We start from the raw sequence: 18326 nt of genomic DNA, 5'->3' as shown, positions 1-18326 counted from the left end.
ACTGAAAAGGGTCATAAACCTAAATGTAAAACTTAGAACCATAAAACTTCTAGAGGAAAACATAAGAGAAAATCATCGTGTACTTTGCGTAAGCAAAGTTTCCTTAGATAAGATACCTGTGAGCCAAAGTAACAAATGTAAGAAGACATATTTGCTCATTTCTGCTTGTCAACATACTTTTCCAAAGCCCCTGACTCTGTGACAACGTGTAGCTCTCCAGAAACATGCGTTGAAGACAAAACAGAATAGAGAACAGGGCCTCCCACCCTCCAGCTCTTGCCTGAGTCACTGTATTCCTTAAAAGATAAATGGCCCTAGTCCTTGCCTTTTCCTACACATAAGAGAACACCTGACAGGGTTAGTGATTACACTTCTGTAATCTATAACTAGATAGACTCTTGCACCTAAACTTTGATGTGATTTTATATGTACTGAACCTGTATATAAACTGTGAGCTGAAACACTATTTTGGAGCAGTCTGATAGAATCTTTCTGGTTTGTTTTGTTGTTGTTGTTGTTGTTGTTGTTGTTGTTGTTGTTGTTGTTGTTTGGGACAGTTTCACTCTTGTTGCCCAGGCTGGAGTGCAATGGCACGATCTTGGCTCACTGCAACCTCCGCCTCCCAGGTTCAAGCAATTCTCCTGCCTCAGCCTCCCAAGTAGCTGGGATTACAGGTATGTGCCATTTGTATTTTTAGTAGAGATGGGGTTTCTCCATGTTGGTCAGGCTGGTCTCAAACTCCTGACCTCAGGTGATCCGCCCACCTCGGCCTCCCAAAGTGCTGGGATTACAGGCGTGAGCCACCACTCCTGGCCAATAGAACCTTTCTGAAAGACTCCTCCCAGGCTGTAGTCCTCAGTCAGTCTATAGCTCTCAGTAAGACTTCTGGATAAAACTAACTTAAATTCTTTAAAAGCTTGTTTTTTTTTTCTTTAGTCAAAATATCAAAAGCAGGATCTATAAAGTACAAATGGAAAAACTGAACTTCATTTAAATTTACTTTTTAAAAGACATTGTTAAATAAATTAAATGGCAAGCCACAAACTGAGAGAAAATACTTTCAAAGTATATGTCCATAAGGAACTTGTATCCAAAGCATATAAGAAATTTCAAAATTCAAAAAGGGGCAAAAGATTGGGACAGTTTACCAAAGATAATATACGGATGGCAGATAAGCATAGAAGAGCAATTAGGAAAAATGCAAATTAAAACCACAATGAAACACCACTACATGACTATTAGAATGGATAAAATTGAAAAAACCAACCATACCAAGTGTCAGTGAGGATTTAAAGAAGCTGCAACTCTCACACACTGATGTGGGAATGTAAGATAGAATCAGTCTGGAAAATAATCTGACAGTTTCTTTAAAAGTTAATTATCCAGTTCAGCCATTTTACTCCTAGGTATTTACCCAAGAGAAAATAAAGTATTTGTCTATACAAAGACTTGAGCACAAATGCTTCTAGTAGTTTTATCTGTAAATAGCCAAAAACTGGAAACAGCTCAAATGTCTATTCATAAATGAATGGACAAATTGTTATATATCCATAAAACAGAAGACTACTCAGCAATAAAAACAAATGAACTACTGGTATGTATAATACTATCTATCACTCTCAAAATAAGCCAAGTAAAAGAAGCCAGACAAAACACAGCACTTACTGTATGATTCCATTATATAAAACTGTAGAAAATGCAAACTAATTTATAGTGACCAAAAGCAATTAAGTGGTTGCCTGGGAGTATAAAAGCAGAATGACATGAGGGAAGGATTTCAAACAACAGGAGAAAAGTTGAGGAGTGTTGGATATGTTCACCATCTTCATTGCAGTGATAATTTCGAGAGTATATGCATATGTCAAAACAAATCAAATTGTATACTTTAAATATATGTAGTCTATGTTATCAATGAAAAGATTAAAAGAAAGCATAAGTCTTAAAGAAAAACGCTATTTTACAACTTTTTAAAATGCAATATTTAAAGAACATTCTCCTTAAATGGAAAACTCTGGCATACAAGAAAATATGACCACTAACCACAAACTAATTTTTTTTAATATACTTTAAGTTCTAGGGTACATGTGCACCACATGCAGGTTTGTTACATAGGTATACATGTGCTATGTTGGTTTGCTGCACCCATCAACTTGTCATTTACATTAGGTATTTCTCCTAATGCTATCCCTTCCCCAGCCCCTTACCCACCGACAGGCCCCCGGTGTGTGATGTTCCCCTCCTGTGTCCATGTGTTCTCATACCACAAACTAATTTTTAAAAATTATTATGGAATAGTTTTTAAGTTTTTTCCTGGCTTTTATACCCTTGATCTCTTGATTATAGGCTGTTTATTGTGTAGAATGTTCCTCAGTGGCTCCAAGGGCAGCGCAAGGCAGTGTCAGAGTCTAAGTGAGGTGAAGAGGATGTCTCCATGGGAAGGCAGCCCAGAGTTTGTGTCAAAGCCTGAAAGGTGAGGGGTCAACCAGGAGAGAAAGAGAGAGGTAATCCAGGAGAGAAGGAGAGAGGTTTTCAATAGAAATAGAAATAAAAACAGTTATCAATGTGTGTGTTGCACAGTGAGAAGCCTGGGAATAGTGATATCCCAATAACAATGAGCACACCTAACACTTACATCTTCGTCTCTTAATACCATTCTCTACAGAAAGGTGCCAGCCTCCTTGGAGATATGCCTGTTCCTCAGATTAGGGAAATACATGATGCCTTGGTTACCTTGAGCAGACAGTTAAGACAGCACTTAAAAGAATTATGCAGACATGTAAAAAGGACAAGGAAACTAGTTTGAAAGGTACTCACTGGTCTAATTATTTCTAAGTTTGAAAATGAAAAAGGAATCCATAAGTTCATTTTAATACAAATAAAAGTTTGACCAAAAAATTGATATTTACAGAGACTCAAACACTTCCCTAGAAAATACTTACCATGAAGTGCAAAATAATAACTTTACAGTAAATAAGTCTGGAAGACATCACTTTAATCAAGTGATCAAAATAACATCACCAATAATGGAGCAAATCAACAGTGTGTGCCACCTGACAAAATGCAATGAGAATATCACTTCTGTCATGTTCCTGCCAAAAGTTCGAAATCTGAATTTAATCAACAGGAAACATGAAACAAACCCACTGAGGAACATTCTACACAATAAGCAGCCTATAATCAAGAGATCAAGGGTATAAAAGCCAAGAAAAAAGTTAGAAACTATTCCATAATAAAGTAGACTTAGAAAAGACCTAATTATAAATACAGTGCAAGATGATGAGCTGGATCCTTCACTATCAAGGATATTGTTGTGACAATATGGGAAAATTTCAATAGGATCTGATAATTAGATGATAGTAAGATAACAGGGTGAATTTACTGATTTCAGTGGTTGCTTTGTGACTATGTTGAAGAATGTGTTTGTGAGAAAAACAGAGTATTTGAAGATGTTAGCGCATCAGTGTAAACAATTCACTCTTAATCGACTTAGGGAGATAAAAGGTTCTTCACACTTTTTTACTGTACTTGCAACTTTTCTATAAGTTTGAGGGAGGCAGAGTAGAGGAGGAGGAGAGGAAGGAGCAGGGATAGAAGGAGAAGCAGTCATCTTACATAAAACAATTTTAAGTGGAAGAGAGGGTTCATGTGTCACTACTAACCCTAAGAATAGACATCCCCAAGATCTGGCTAGAAGTGACTGTTACAAAGTACATGACTACCCCAGACACACATGTGCTTGATTTTAGAGAAGACAGGAAAAGATGTCTCAAACAAATCACAAACTCTAAGAGGCACGTTGCCAAAAGTCAAATAGGTCTTCTGAAAAAGGAGAAGTCTAGACCACAGTCAACAGCGCAGGCAGCATCGTACCACCAAGTTTAGCTGTGTTTTCAAAAAAGCTAAAGAAATATCATAGTATTAGAAAGACACATTTATGTTAAACACAAAACAAAGACAAAGGCAGATGCTCCAGCAATGTGGCCCTAAGTACTTCTGTTTCCAGGATACATGTCACACGAGAAATGTGACGAGGTACCATGTTCTTTGAAGATGGTACATTATGAAATTTCTTCTGCCTACCAGTGAGACTAATCTCTTCCAGATGTTGTTTGGCCCACAATGTGCTATTCAAATATATGAAAGTTTTGTTTATTTTCAAAGTTTGAGAGCCAAATAAGAAACCCAGTTTCCTTCACCAGCCTCTAATTAAACTGGAGATAAAAGCTTAAAAAAAATCAGTATATAACCTAAGTCTAGACTTATACATCCTGCCTGAAGTTTTGAGGTGGGGAGGGGGAAGAAAATAAGACCTGTGGAATACAATCCTAATATCTACTTCAGCATGGGAAAAATAATGAGACGCTTAATTTCATTTCCTTTCCTGCTCCCAGCATATTACCATTCTTCCTCATTGAAAACCCTCTTGGCAATACCTCTCTAAAACAGTAAATATAGAGGGGAATCTAAAGAAAACTAGTATTGTACTAGAGGATGAATTATTCCCAGCTGGGTCGAGGATATGTAAATACTCTGGCTTCCTGAGAAGTCACATACGTGATTTTACCAACTTGAGGGGGCACCAAGAAAGAGCTGGCCTCATTCTTTGATATACAATTCTATGAATAGCATCTCAAATGTTACCACTCTGTTGAAGAAATCAGGAAGTGAAGCAAAGGGAATTAAGTGACTTTTCTCTGTTCACAATGATTTAGTAATTATGAAAATCACCAAAAAAGGGGGGTCCCCTCTCTAACTTATGTGAGTGGTTAACTCCTGTTTTCCTGTTATGAAAGGGTTTAAAATATAATAGCGGACACTTTTAAAAATAATGGCTGAAGTCTTTTATCAGGAAAGCAGCAGAAAATGGAAGGGAAAAGGAGCCTCTTTTTTAATAAACTATGAGGAGATAGTAAAACCACAAAGTAGCCACAAAGCCCCTATGTCTGAGACATGACCTAAAAACCAACCGGAGACCTAAAAACAGCTGTGAGGCCCCACTTGAAAGACTTCTATCTGCTAATGGGCCTGAAAGATGCTGTCCTACATGTCCAGAAAAACACAGTGGGATAGTCCAAATATGTAGAGAATGGAGAATATCACACAGAAAACTTCTAACTAGTGTGAAAAGGGATTTGATGACCACTCCAAAAAAGAGATAAGGCATTATGACATTAGAAAGGGAACTCTGGGCTGGGTGTGGTGGCTCAAGCCTGTAATTCCAAGCCTGTAACTCTCCGAGGCCAAGGCAGGACAATCACTTGAGACCAGGGGTTCGAGACCAGCCTGGCCAACATAGCAAGATGCCATCTCTACTTAAAAAATAATAATAAATATAAAAATATTTTTTAAAGGAAAGGAATTCTGATACAAAAGGAGTCCGCTTACAAAAAACTAAGTTTTACTAAACTGATATTCCCTAAAAAATCTGGGAGAAGAAGAAACAACCAGACTCAGTGGCTGTGGGTGCGACCTGACCAAGAATTTCCTGGGGCTTGAGAAGGAAGCGTGTGCCAAAGGGCTGAGGTTACAGTGACTGTTGTTTTAAGCCAAGTCATAGCGATAAAATGAGCAGGTGGCAAGTCTCTAAATCTTTTGTATTCCCAGATTTCCCCATTTTACAGTAATACAGTGCTGGGGGCAAGGGATAAAATGTGATGTGTTCAGCCCATTGCAGAGAAGTGGCTCCAAGGGTATAATTTTAGATTTCTAAAAGGCCACCTCTCCAAAGAACTACCCCAGTTTCTTTTGGTGGTAGCTATGGAGGTAACTGAAGTGACATACAAGGACCCTTCCCCTTCTGGGGTCTGATGGTCTCGTTACAGAGACTGATCTCTGATCCAAGTTACATGAACTCCTCCTCTCAGCTGGAATTCATAGCACCACACTGATTTCTTTTGGCCCCAAGCCCAAATTGCAGCTGTTTGTACTTATTCGTGGTATGGTGTATTTTGAAACAAAATGAACCAGATTTTTCCTACTGCCTATGTCAGTGCCTGGTATTGGGAAACATTAACTCTTTCACAGTGAGGCTACCAACAATTGTATTGTGTCTATGAAAGGAAGGATGATATAAAGAAGACACTGACCCCAAGCTGGGAAAGAGTCAATCAAGAAGCCCATTTCAAAGCAAAGGGCAGATATTCCATCATTTACTTAGTTTTGGGGCCCCATCTACTTCCAAATAAGTTTCAGATAGGTTACAGAAGATTATAAAGAACAAGAGTCATGGATTAAAGTAAGCAAGGGAAATAGGTATTTCAAAACTGAGTGCAAAATTTTACTCTGAGCTCTCTGGTAACCAAAGCAAAAGGGAAAATAAGGAGTTGCGTATTAACTATTGAGAGAGAGAGATGTTATTTTCTTCTACTAATTCCTAGTAAGAGTTATCAAATGGTATAAAATATACAAAAATATTAATATGGCTATTTCTTCTCCTATCAACTCTCAATGAAAGCTGAAGATAAAAATAAATGGTTCTTGGATGGTATAGCACCCATGAAACTTAAACACAAAACAAAACCAGACTTAAACAAAACTTAACAGAGTTTTTTATTTAGTAGAAACTAGACATCTGTATTTTTTTAAGTCTCCTTAATTCTGAAGCGTATGTCTGATTACATGCCATTATCTTAAATCAGAGTTCTTCACAGATACTTGGACTAGAACAAACGTATTATATTCTACATTTATTGCTAGTAAGTGATCTAATATGATATAAGGTGAGCAGAGCAAGCTTTACTGCAGAATATAGTAACACTGAGTCCTGTGTCTTCTCCAAAGCTGGTGCATAAGATGCTGCGCGAGAGAGAACCAAGAATCTGTATTTTAACAAGCACCCAAAGTGGGTCTAGGTTGAAAGCTAGGTGTGTTAACTACTGCATTACACCAGTGGTTCTCAAATTGTAATGTGTGGCACACAGAATTCACTGGAGGGCTTGTTCAAACACAGATGTATGAGCCCCACCCCACTGCATGTCTGATTCAGTAGGTCTGGGGTGGATCCAAGAATTTGCATTTATTAACAAATCTCCAAGTGATGCTGGTGCTGCTCATGGGGCCACACTTTAAGAACCACTCACTAAACTGTCCATTTAAAAAATCAGTGGCCTCACATGGCCTTTAATAGAACTGGAAATAATAATTTAAAATAATATATAATTCAAGACTAAAGTCTCTGATAAGTGTCTGAAGTGTTCAGTATTGTTGATTAGAAACAGTTTTAAGTGCTTTTAATACCTGGCAGAAAAGGCAAATTTGGAATTTTATTAAATAAATAAATAAATTGGACTTTCATCCAAACTGAAGGTCATTCCACCTGGTCAATTATAAGGACTGCCAGAAATATTGTTTCAGGAGAGAACTTTTGAATTATTCAATAAAGACTGTAACTGAAACACCGTGGACCAGTGCAAAAAAGAACTGAGGGCAGGTGTTACCATTTATAAATCTTGGACATTAAAAATACACACACATGTTTAATGAAACTCCTAAGAGCATGTTAAGTTTGAGAACTTCATCCCGGCAAGCGTCTACAAGAATAAGGGAGCTGCAAATGTACCTTCACATTATATGACTTGATCTGTAGCATAAAGCTATTAGTGTAATCCATCTGAATCTGAATTTTGGAGGGTGTCGCCCAAGGCAACAGATTTAGTTTTGACAAAGTCAATAGCAAGTTCTTCTTAAAGAAAAGAACTGGCCAATAGGTCTGAGGATTCTTAAATTCATTTTCTGTTCATGAGCATAAGATCACACCATAGCTCTACCGGAAAGGCAATATCTAATGCATAGATAGATTTCTTAAGTTATTAAATCATAGATTCAAAAGAAGGCATAAGGATGTGGACACAGGTGGGTTTTATATCATTTGGAAATGGAACTTGATCTGTCAAAAGATAACTCCTATATACTATGTTATTCTCTGGATGGCTGTATCAATCCTCTTAAGAAACATTAAAGTTTAAAATCTTCGTGATCAGTCAGCTCAACCCAGAGACATTTTATTAAGATCAAAAGCTGTAGTGAAATTAATATATCCCGCACATGGTCATAAAGTGACTTCTGAATAAAGATGATGTCAGCCCCAAGTCCCCAATATGTCCACACCCAATTTCCAGTCAAAATACAAATGAAGACAAAAACTCAAAATAGCTCTGAAACCAAGAATAACAACCAGCCATTTATAAGAACCTGGGAGTAATATCTATTAAGTACAGTGCAGATGGAACTGAATTAAAAGCAACTGGTGTCCAATGAATGCTTTAATTGCTAAAAAAGAACAGCTAGAAATAAATTAGAAGGTTCAGACCTCCCCCACCCTACCTCATTTTCCAGAACACTGGAATGAGCAGGAATGAGTAGCAGCAGCATCCCCACACCATGCAGCCCTGCTTTCTAAAACAACCAGACAGCTATCCACTTGTCTTAGTCAGTTCAGGCTGCTATGAAAGCTACCACAGACTGGGTGGCTTAAACAACAAACATTTCTTTCTTACAGATCTGAAGGCTGGAAGTCGAAGACCAGGGTGCCAACAAAGTTGGGCTCTGATGAGGCCTCTTCGGGGTTGTGGTCTGCGATCTTCTCAATTTAGCCTCACAAGTGGAAACAGGGCTAGAGAGCTCTTCTGGGGTCACATTTAATGAAACTCCTAAGAGCATGTTAGGACAGGGTCTTGCTGTCACCCAGGCTGGAGTGGCGCCATCTACCTCACTATAGACTTAAACTCCTAGGCTCAAGTGATTCTGCCACCTAAGCCTCCCAGGAAGCTGAAACTACACGCACACGCCACCACACCAGGCTAATTTTTTTAAATATTTATTAATAGTAGACACAGGGTCTTGCTGTGTTGCCCAGGTTGGTCTCAAACTCCTGAGCTCAAGCAAATCTTCTGCCTCAGCCTCCCAGAGTGCTGGGATTACAGGTGTGAGTCAACACACCGACTGTAGGGTCTCTTTTATAAGGCCCCTAATCTCATTCATGAGGGCGGAGCCCTTATGACCTAATCACCTCCTAATACCATCGCCTTGGGGACTGAGATTTCAACATATGAATTTCAGGGAGACACATTCTTCAGTCCATAACACTGCTATTCTCCCTTTCTCTTACCCCTTTCAGAAGCTCTGTACAAAGAAGTTTTTTCATAAATCAGTAAGCACAATAAACAATCTACTGGTTGGTTCATGGCCTCCTGAATATGGGAGAACAGTAGTCCAGTTCTAAAAGAGCTGGGTACAAGAATTCTAACATGAAAAATTTCCTTGTCACTAGCCAAATCTCTTAGTATTGACTTGTGACTAGGGAAACAACAGGCTCCACTTTGATCAGGTGACTTCTTAGGGGCATGGGGCCAGGGTTTTCTCCTGTTTCAGCAGTCAGGGTCCAGAGCCTCCAGAGGTAGTCACCAGGATCACCCTTGTCAATGGTGCCAGCTGCTCACTTGCACAAAGGCATCAGGCTAAAAGGAGAGCCATGGCTGCAATCCAGCAAGGACCGCTCTACTCCCCCAGCCACGTGCCTCAGTGTGAGCTGTGCTAGCCCAAAAGAATAAACCTTCTGAAACCAGGCAGGAACCTGTGCAGCTAGTAAATGGGGCATGGTTAGAACTCCAAAGTCTAGGCCCACATTGTCCAATATGATAGTTGCTCTCCTACGTGCACAGTGCAGAAATACATTTTCCATTATCACAAAAATCTGTTGGACAATGCTGGAATACTGCCCACAAAAATTACGAAGTGGAAGGAAGCTTTGCCACTTTTCCATTAAAATGGAAATACTCTTATTCTCTCCTACAAAATACAGTCTCCAGAGAGGTCGGTCATTTTGGAGTCAGAATTAAATCTAACTAAATGCCTCTAAAACAATGAAAACCTTAAGACAGCTGGTACACTAAGCTCATAATAACCCCTTTTGTTCACTGCATGTTTCCTATGTTTTAATATGCTAAAATCAAACACATGGAAATGCTGAGCTGTTTTAAATAATACTCCTCAAAAAGGAATAGGGTTCTCTTTAGAAGCATTTTCTTCAATATCAGGAATAACAAGAATCTCACTATTACTCCTACTATTCAACACAGTTCTAGACAGCCTTGTTAATTCAATGAAACAAGACAACAATAAATAACATGTAAGGAGTGAAAGAGTCAAAACTGCCCTTATTTGCAATCAAAATGATTATTTAAATTCAAAGTCCAAGGAAGTCTATAGATAAACCTGCTCCTAAATTTCCAGTGAAATGCTAAGGACCAAAATAGCCAAGACAAATTAAGAGAACAGAAGTAGAGGACTTGACCTACCAATGAGTAAGACATATTAAAAGCCATGTAATGAAGGTAATGTGACAATTGTTCCAGGCTAGACATTCAGAGGTACACAAAGTTTCAAAACAGTCTTACATAAATGATACACATGACATTACAGTGGGGACATAAAGGGACTGGAAAAAAAATGGTTCTAAGGCAAAAGGAAAAATATACCTAATCAGACACCCCAACTTCATATCATACATAGAACTAACATCCAAATGGACTAAAGGCCTGAACATAATTTGACTGGCCTAGGGGAACTCCAGCATCATGCTGGTCTCTTATTTCCTTTTAGCTTCATTTCTGAACCCTTCTACTGTTATTCTGTGCTAACAATCTAATGTAGGGAAAGCTGCCTCTATTTCCTGAAATGATACAGAAACAAGAAGTTAAAAAGACCGTGCTTGAAGATCTCTTTTATACCTAAAACTAACCACTGGCTTCCTTCCCCTCCAAAGAAAGTCATGTAATGTTCCTGATTCAGCAGACAGATTAAAAGCTCAATTAGAATTCTATTTTTAAAAATAATACATACAGCTTCTGAAAGAACATATAAGATGCCAACTAATAAATACCCTGGATAAAAACTTCCAAAATGACTAATAAATACCCTGGATAGGAACTTCCATATAAAAATTCATATAAATGTAGCCAACAAATGCAGAATAAGATTTAGCTTTTAACATATGCTAACCTTCTTTGGAAATTAAATATTTTACCTGGAAATAACAGTGGTTTTTTAAAGTTCTATCTTCAGACTTTCTCCTTGGTTTATAGCTCTTTTTACTTTATATAACACTTACATGTTTCAGCTGATTAATAACAACTATGCAGGAACATTCAATTCCAGAGGCAATTTTAATGTATCATTGATAAAATACAAGCTATCATAATAAAACTGTTTAATTTACTTAAAAAAGGAATGCAGTTCTAATCACATATTCATCTGTTATACTTTTCTTGTAAATTTCCCTTCGGAAACCAATTTTAAACTTCTAAACCACCTCAATCTGCACACTTAACAGTAAATCACGGTAATATGCGTATGTATTCTAGCTCTCTTGAGGCAAAACAAGCATTTAATTTTAACAGACACTACTCATGGGGTGCCAAAGTTAATCACACAAAACCAGAAGTATGGCTCAATGTGGGAACATATTTCTGAATGAACTTATCATTAAAGATAGAAAAAGTGTCCCAGAATGTAAACTAATAATGGGAGGTAATGAGGATGAACACAGTGCAATATTCATTGCTGTTTGAGAGCTGAATAGGTAGGTATTCTCTTATTCCTAATCGAAATTAAGATAAACCAAGGGACCTAAAACTCCAGAGATAGGATTTTTCCTGCTAAGGCTAATGGAACAAAGCAATTAACAACTTTCAGTAAAAGAGGAATGCAAGAACTATGCTCTAGAAAGATGTGTCCATCAAAAGTCGAAAGCGCTGTAGGTGTAACTTCTCTTTAAAATATGAAGGGAGCCAGGCATGGTGGCTCACACTTGTAATCCCGGCAGTTTGTGGGCCTGAGGCAGGAGAATTGCTTGAAGGCAGGAGTTTGAGACCAGCCTGGTCCACATGGTGAGACCCCATCTCTACAAAAAAAATAAATAAATAAAATATGAAGTGTTGGTTACAAGAAACCTAATTTGTATACCCAGATGAGAAATTCTGGGAATCCGGGCAGATCATCAGGAGCCCATTTGAAATGGAAATCCCCTGATCCTGTGGAATCAACTGTAAATTAAACAGTTTTATTACGATAGTTTGTATTTTATCAACGACTACATTAAAATTGCCTCAGAATTGAATGTTCCTGCATAGCTGTTATTAATCAGCTGAAATGTGTAAGTTTTATATAAAGTATTTAAACCACAGAGATTCAGTCACAAACAGAGAAGGCAGGATTACGGCTGTCCCTATCCCTGGAGTTCAGTAGGCAAGCCAGAACACTCCACGGTAAGACAGAGTCAACACATGCACCCTCGCATCTCAAGTAAAAGCCTGCAAGAGTGAGACCAGCAGGGTGGCACACAAATCTACTTAGAACCCATTCTCTAGGGACAATGAATGTAATTTGCTTAATAGAGTGAACCACAAATCAAAAGAGAAAGGGCTATGTTGGGTGCTAAAAGTGTTACAAACACATAGGCATCCCTGAGGATGCCCTAAAGAGTTTTCTTATTTGGAAGGAAAATCTCCTTCTCTTTGGGGAGGGTAAGATAAGTACAGTGAACTATTACTTGGGGGTCAGGGACTAAAAAGTGGTGGCTGCAATCACAGAAAGGGCAGTCACCCATGAGCCAATGCAGTGTGGCCAGGTCAGAAGCTTCCTCCTCCACCATCCCAAGGAGCTGGACCATGAAAACCAAGCCATTCTTTGTGGGAGTTAAGGGGAGATGGTGCAGCCACATATCCTAGGAATTATTCCCCCAAACCTCCAGCTGTATCTCAGATTTATATGGCTCACAGAAACAAAAATATAATGGTAACAATAATTGGGCTCAGAATTCTTAACTCAGAAATAACTGAATTTATTTGCATATGTCTTGGACCACTATTCCAACTAACATGTACTATTCATACTCTTAGTAGTGTCAAAGTCACATTAACTATTTCAATGAAGTTCATCCCAACAACTCAGACTTCAGAAAAACTAATCATTCCATGAGGGCATAATCAAGGCTCCATCCTTCACCCAGTACACAGCTGCCATAGTTCTTTGTGCTCATAAACATTTGTGAAATGCATGTCTTGATCCTCCAGTGATAGTCACCATCACCAATTTTGGCTAACAATGACTTTGCAAGATATCTCTCCCATTCATCCTAGTCTTCAATTGGCCACATCTTGTTTTGCACTGCAGTTTACTTCATTCAATTATTCTCTCTTCTGTGGCTTCAGTTTTGTTCTCTCCTCATTTCCCAGTCCTCAGAATATAAACATGCTAGATTTCCTATTCAAGAAAGAAAAAGTACTCCCTTGACCCCAACTTCTTCCTTCTCTCTCGTCCCCCTACCCCATCCTCCCTTTTCAAGGCCCAGGATACTGAAGAAACTGTGCTTATTGCTTTTACATTTTTATATGATGAACCATGGCTTCCTCCACCCCAACTCAAAACCTTAAGATCACTGACCTCTAAAAAGGTTCTTTCTCTGTCCTCATCTTACTTGACCCTCTGTTGGCATTTTGCATCATTAATCACTCGTTTTAATTTTGCCCTACTCACAACACCATGCTCCCTTGATTCTTATCCAACTTTGTGATAGCCTTTTCTCAAGCTTCTTTGCAGGATCCTCTTCCTCTGATGACTAGGAAATGTTGGCTTACCCCCAAGCTCTGTACTTAGCCCTTTCCTATTCTACTTCTGCTTACTCTCCTTAGGCCATCTTATCCATACCAATCAATTCCACAGACACTTATAGTCTGGTGATACTTAATTATGCATGCCATTCCAGAACGTAGTCCAACATTCCAACTTAATAGATTCAAACCCATTCTTGGTTGAGCATGGTGGCTCATGCCTGTAATCTCAGCACTTTGGGAGGCTAAAGTGGGAGGATCACTTGAGCCCATGAATTTGAGACAAGCCTGGGCAACAAAGTGAGACCCCATCTCTACAAAAAACAAACGAACATAGCTGGGTGTGATGGCGTGTGCCTGTGGTTCCAGGTACTCAAAAGGCTAAAGCGTGAGGATTGGTTGAGCCCAAGAGGTCGAAGCTGCAGTTAGCCATGATTACAACACTGTACTCTAGCCTGGGTGACAGAGTCTCAAAAAAAAAAAAAAAAAAAGGTCTCTAGCTCTAATCTCATTTCACTTCTCTCTGTCTCTCTCCAATTTAACCTCCTGCAATGATCTAACAAAATTGTGGAAATCCTTTCAATTGTTAAGAATTGGGAGGGAGGTGGGCCAGGCGTGACGGCTCATGCCTGTAATCCCAGCACTGTAGGAGGCCCAGGTAGGTGGATCACTTGAGCTCAGGAGACCAGCCTGGGCAACATGGTGAAAAAAATTAGCTGGGTGTGGTGGTGTGTGACTGTGTGGTCCCAGCTACTCGGGAGGCTGAGGTGAGAGAATTACCTGAGCCCAGGAGGTGGAGGTTGCAGTATACTGTGATGGCACCACTGTACTCCAGCCTGAGCAACGAGTGAGACCCTGTCTCAATAAAAAAGAAGAATTGGGAAGGAGGAAGCAAACTTCAGATTCCTTTGTACATTCCCCAAGACCTCCCCTGATCCAGCCTCTGCCTCATCCACTAGCAAGTCTTAACATTATTTACCAACAAAACTACCTGGAGTTCCTAGAAAACATCATGTTACTTCATGCCTTCCATATTCTGTTTTCACAATTAAAATGCCTTCTTCCACTGCCTATCCACAAGGTGAACTCCCTTTATCTTTCAATCTTCCAATGTCCAGCTGATGTCTCAGGAGTCTCCTTCTTAATCACTGCCACACACACATCATCAGCAGTGCGTTGGTGTGCCCTGCTATATGCCATCACCTCTGTACCTTGCACATAAGTCATAACATTCATCACACTAAACCCTATTCAGTTATGAGACAACTGCTGGACTTTGAGCTTCCTGAGGATAAAGCCAGCACTATAATTATTTTTTTATCCTAATGCTCAGTGTGCCTGGCAATATAGACAGTGCTCAATAAAAGGTAATTGAACAATAAAAGGAGGAATTAATGAAGGCATATAGCCACTAGAAATGAAAAATGAACTGAAGAATTGGTTTGCCCAAAAGCACAAGTATTCTAACACAACTATTTCCTGTCCAATGATTTTCTTCATTCATGCATGCATGCAAAAGGCTGTACACAAGACACAAAGTGCTGGTAATATAATCTTCCCAGCTTTCTCAAGTCACTGAAAATCCTGGTGATGCAAGAGCCTTCCTAGTCAATCCCACACATTCCATTCCCAATGGCCATTAGGAAGAAAAAGAAACATACAAAATGTTGGGGAAATGATCCCTAAAGGTTAAGCATTATAATTAACTTTCTGTCTTGGCACATCCTTTAACTTATTCCTTCTTCCTTAACACACGCACCTGCTTGTTCCATCATGAATTCGGAGTTCACCATTGCCTGTGCAAACATCTATATTACCAATTCCATGCCATGGTAATTACATATTCAAAAGTTACAGACTCAACACACACAAAAAATCCCAAATAATTTGGGTTGATCCAAATCACACCTCCAAATAGGTACACAGGCAAGCCAACTCAAATAAATTCACAGGGGTATAAGGTATAAATCTTTACAGCACATAAACAAATGTTTATGCATTAGAATTGAGTATGAAAAATAAAGCCTTAAGAGATCTAGAAGAAAATACAGTAGAATGTTTATATAGTCACAGATTGAGAGGAGGCTATTTTAGCATAAGGCCAAAGAAAAGACTGATAAAGGTAACTACCTAAAATAGTTTGGATATTTGTCTCCAACCAAATCTCACATTGAAATGTAATCCCCAGTGTTATACCTGGGGCCTGATGGGAGGTGTTTGGATCATGGGGACAGATCCCTCATGAATGGTTCTGGAACATCCTCTTGGTGGTAAGTGATCTGAGTTCTCTCAAGATATTGTCATTTAAAAGTATGTGTCACCTCACCCCAACTAACTCACTCCTTCTCTCCCTTTCTCTCTCTCTTTCAGTGGTGCTTGTTTGCTCCTGTTTTCACCACATGAGGTGCCTCCTCCCCCTTCACCTACTGCCATGACTAAATTTTGTGAGGCCTCCCCAGAAGCCGAGCAGATGCCAGCACCATGCTTCCTGTAGAGCCCGCAGAATTGTGAGCCAATTAAATTTCTTTTCTTTATAAATTACCCAGTCTTAGGTATTTCTTTACAGCAGTATAAAAATGGCCTAATGCACTACCTAAACATTTAAAGCTTCATTATATTAAACAAATGCATATTTGAAAAAATGCTTTATATCACATCATAAACTGTTAACATTCTTAAAGTTTTAAAAACGAAAATTATATGCATTAAATATATAGCTTAAACAAGTAAATTTTTAGATGAGCATCCTAATAGAAAAATGGTTGATAAACATCCACAAGAAATTTATGAGAAATAATACAAATGATCGATGAGCATAAGAAAAAATTGTGCCTAACTTAAAGTGATTAAATAATCTAATTTTAAAAATAAAATGCCATTGCCCCCAACACATTGATAATCTTCCTAAATTTATAATATTCAGTTTAATGAAGTTGCTGTACTTTCGAGCACTGTGATCAGGGGTTTCAGTATGGAAAAATCTCATCCTGTCCCTGAAGGATGATTTTGGCAATATGTATCAAAAGCCAGACAAACACACCCTTTGACCTAGCAATCCTACTTCAAGATGTTTATCATTGGAAAAGAATCAGCAATCTGTGCTAACATACCTATTGAGGACAATCATTACAAAACTCTATCCGGGAAATTGAAAGCAACCCTAAGGTTTCGAGAAGTGGTATTAATTTAAGATGCCGAGCGCGGTGGCTCACACCTGTAATCCCAGCACTTTGGGAGGCCAAGGCAGGCAGATCACCTGAGGTCAGGAGTTCAAGACCAGCCTGGCCAACATGGTGAAACCCCATCTCTACTAAAAATACAAAAATTAGCTCGGTGTGGTCGTGGGCACCTGTAATCCCAGCTACTCGGGAGGCTAAGACAGGAGAATCACTTGAACCTGGGAGGTGGAGGTTGCAGTGAGCCAAGATTGTGCCACTGCACTCCAACCTGGGCAATAGAACAAGACTCCGTCTCAAAAAAAAAAAAAAAATCTTATTAATAACAATATATTTGAAGGACAAAATATGTCCTACTATTTTAAAAGTCACACTATAGACGTCTTTTCCCAGAATACTAAGAGCAAAATACAGTGAAAACTCTTCTAGCACAAAAACATGTAAAACTGCTGTTGTGTATGCATACACAAGCACACACCTCCACCTCTGTAAATGTTTACCCAAGTTGGCAAAAGTCACGAATCTCCCAAGAAGCAAAAGTAATCAAGAAATCAACTCGGAAAAGAAAAAAATAACAATAATAAACTAGGGAGTCTGTCAGCCGATTATATCCCAATAATCCCAGGTGACCTTGAGTTTTGGCTTTTAAAAGCAGAAATCAAGTGAAAAATGGAAGTCAGATCAAAGACCTCTGCAAAAAGCTGGGACATCCTACCCTTAACAGCTGAACTAATAGAAAAAATACTGACCCAAGTCACACAGGGAGAGGGTCAGAAAATGTGACCGTCTCACACATGGATCTAGGTAGGAAAGAGTCGCCCCTGAGAATTTATATCCGGACACTTGCCCTTAATAAACGGGGGATGACCTGAATTCATACTGCTGGTGTAGCCACCCAAAAACCTCAAGCTAATAATTCAACCTGATGTGGACATGGGTTGAGAGTGCCTTTAATGCATCAAACAGAAGAAAACACAAATTCTTTCTGAACTGATTCACCTTAAGCTCTCAAAGAATTCCCAGAGAAAAAGTTCCTAGAAACATGAGCTTACATTGGGAGAATGGGGAGTGGGGTGGGATCGCAAAGCACATACAGAAACAAGTCAACATTTACAAGAGTCATCAAAAAGAACAAATAGCCGAAGCAGACTTACGAAGTCTACAGATACTGGGATTATCCAATACAGACTATAAAATAAAAATGTTTAATAAGTTTAAAAGTAAAAGAGGGCATATTAAAGGATAATATATTAAAAATGACTTACAACTTTTAAGAAGATGTAAACAGGGTTCCTAAAATAAAAATAGAAACAGGGTTCCTAGAAATATAAAAACACAGTATTTCAAATTAGATATTCAGTAGGTGAGTAATACAGCTGATTAAGTGCAACCGAAGAGATAATTAGTAGAGCGGACCATCACTACAAACGAATTACACAGAGGCACAGATGGGAAATCTCAAAGTGAGGTTTAGAGTCAGGAATGAGATTTAAAAAAAAAAAATTCATACCAAAACAAATTTTATTGAGCATTTATTAACACA

The 18326-nt window shown here is 38.7% G+C and overlaps 1 protein-coding gene across 11 annotated transcripts in view; it reads right to left on the bottom strand.

Moving 5' to 3' along the window:
* Positions 1 to 18326, bottom strand: part of LPAR1 (lysophosphatidic acid receptor 1) — a 165840-nt gene that overhangs the window by 117581 nt on the left and 29933 nt on the right. The window contains exon 1 of one of the 11 annotated variants that reach the window (XM_024345827.2): positions 18049 to 18103. The exons of 8 other annotated variants lie outside the window; for them this stretch is intronic. The gene's annotated coding sequence lies outside the window, so the exon portion shown is untranslated. Of the gene's footprint in view, positions 1 to 8322; positions 8412 to 14387; positions 14464 to 18048; positions 18104 to 18326 lie in introns of those variants that run through there. 2 more of the 11 variants (XM_054658385.1, XM_001147476.6) reach the window with 2 other exon arrangements.

This window comes from Pan troglodytes, chromosome 11, assembly GCF_028858775.2.
Source record: "Pan troglodytes isolate AG18354 chromosome 11, NHGRI_mPanTro3-v2.0_pri, whole genome shotgun sequence".
In the NCBI taxonomy this organism is placed as follows: Eukaryota; Metazoa; Chordata; class Mammalia; order Primates; family Hominidae; genus Pan; species Pan troglodytes.
Note: the sequence above shows the minus strand (reverse complement) of the source record. Positions and strands in the feature narration are given on the sequence as shown.